Consider the following 2,440-nt stretch of genomic DNA (forward strand, 5'->3'; position numbering starts at 1 on the left):
CAACATTTTAAAATTTACCGCGACATAGATAACGTTAAATTCTTCCTTATCGACTATCAAAACTAAATTATAAATTGTCGACATCCGAGTTGGACGTCACACATGCATCAATTCCTGGATAAATGATGGCGTCACAATGATCACGTGATAAAGCGCGAACGTTTAAACTTCATAAAAACGGTAGAAATACTAAATGTTCATCTTGAGAATCAGAATAAAATGACAAATTATAGCTCAATGAAGATATTCTTTGATCAAGACTATATTATCATCCCAGTGGAGCGAAAGAGGATCCTTTCTGACAGAAAATTTAAGATATTTAAAATGTGGAAAATAAAAAATTTCTAGTTTCAATTTAGAAAGAATAAAAAATATTATGTTCCACAAAAATATATAATTAGGCATTAAAATAATTGATTTTACTTCGCCTGTAGAAAAGAAGCTTAATAATATTTCAATATGTTGAGATTCAAATGAGCAATAATATAATAACTGTTAACCTGTAAATAATTATTATACAAACTATTCTCTCTTAAATTTTTTTATAATCAGGGCACATTCAATGAAGAAAAGGGGAAAAATAACATTGAAAAATATTTCTTCAATATAATTTTAATTCTAAAAATAGGTTTTGCAGTTTTTATTACAAAAGTGAACTTAGATTAAATGTCTTCACTAAGAGATTAATGCGACAGAATAACTTATTACGCATTATAATTTGCATTATTGTATCTAAGTTTTTGCATTTGCCCTATTTTTAAGATAAAATTAATAGAGATCTATTAATAAATGCGTTTAATGAAGATAAGAAATAACATAAAGTTTCTCGGAACCATATTCCGAGAAAGATAATTGTAGCCTAACTAATTTATTACAAATAAATTTTGCCGGGAAAGTTTTAATAGTTCTTGAAAACTCATTGTATAAGTTCCAAATATTGAATTTCTCAGAACTACAAGGATAGTGATACAATGGTTTCTTCTTCTTCTAAACCTGACATTCGAGTTTGAGAATTGCATCATCAAAAAAAATTCTTCTGACACTAGCAATGGTGCCATCCCTTAGAAGAACCATGTTATCAGGAGAAGCGTTAGATATAATTACTTCCTTGTATCTGAATTTGATAATGTCAGCGCTTGCATTATCAATTTTCAAAACTTCGATTTTACATGGTAGAGTAACTTTTTTTTGCTGTTAAAGTCTTTTTTCGTATATTCGCCGACAAACTTGTGCTAGTGGTCGATTTGATGTACGAAGCTTCCTTTTAATCTGCCTTAAAAAGCTTTCAAACTTAAAAGCATTCACGAAACTCAAGTTGCAACCCATAGATACCACATCGTCAGCAGCGCGTATTAGGTGGTGAGCATTTAAAATCTGTGATGCAGGTCCGTAATAGTTTCCTAATGCAATGAAAAAGCTACGCAAATACAGTTTGGCGTGGGCATGATACAAACGACTTAATTCTTTGGAACATAAAATTCTAGAAGCCACATGTAAAAGCAAGAAGTGATTGTAAATCTCGCCTTTCACCAGATTTTTTAGATCAATTGGCCCGCAATGAAGCAAGAAGAATCTTAATTCAGTTGCTTTCCATTTTGCAATCGATGAAGTTGATCTTGTTTTTCGCTTAAATTCAACTGGTATCTGTTTTTTGATTGATTCTAGTCGTCTACCAAGTTCTAGTCTACTTCTTACATCGAGCCTTACATTTAAATTTCCATTTAGTAAATTTTGTAATAACTTCTTTACAATTCCAATACAGAAATGGTGCATAAAATCAAGGACAAACGATAATATCATATGTATAGGAAGCTTTATTCGCAATAAAGGGGAAGGGCCGTTGTGGTATCTTGGCTGTCGACGACATCTGAAAGAAGCATCCGTTCTTTCTGGAGCTTCTGTGAATGGAAAAAAGTCCTACGTTCCACACTTAGCCTACGGTTTCACATCTTTTGCATGTCTCATCACCACAATAACCCAGCGTGTTTATTAGAAAAGCCCTTGCTGGTGTATCACATATGAAACACGTCAACTCCACGTCCATCTGAACTCCTCCAATGCTGATACCGTCTCGCTGACATTCATTGATTTCGTCTATAAAAGTGTGCTAAATATTCTTCAGCACTGTTCGGTCCAAGAAATACTTGAATTGCAAACACTTCATAAACATCAATGGAATACTATCAGCATTCAGTTGCAACTTTATTTTTCTATCTGCATAAACTGTTCGACTATAGAACATATTTATGTTTGTGTGCGTACAATATGTTAAGAATGTGTCTCTCGTGTATTTCCTCCGTCCGTCCTTGCTTCGTTCCTACTGATATATAAAGTAGGCTGAATATACGAGGGTGGATTGATAAGTTTCCGGCCTGACCAAGAAAAACAACGTTTTTAAGAATTTTTTTTTTTTATTTCTCAACATAATCTCCTCCAAGGC

This window comes from Belonocnema kinseyi, chromosome 1 (assembly GCF_010883055.1).
Source record: "Belonocnema kinseyi isolate 2016_QV_RU_SX_M_011 chromosome 1, B_treatae_v1, whole genome shotgun sequence".
NCBI classification, from domain to species: domain Eukaryota; kingdom Metazoa; phylum Arthropoda; class Insecta; order Hymenoptera; family Cynipidae; genus Belonocnema; species Belonocnema kinseyi.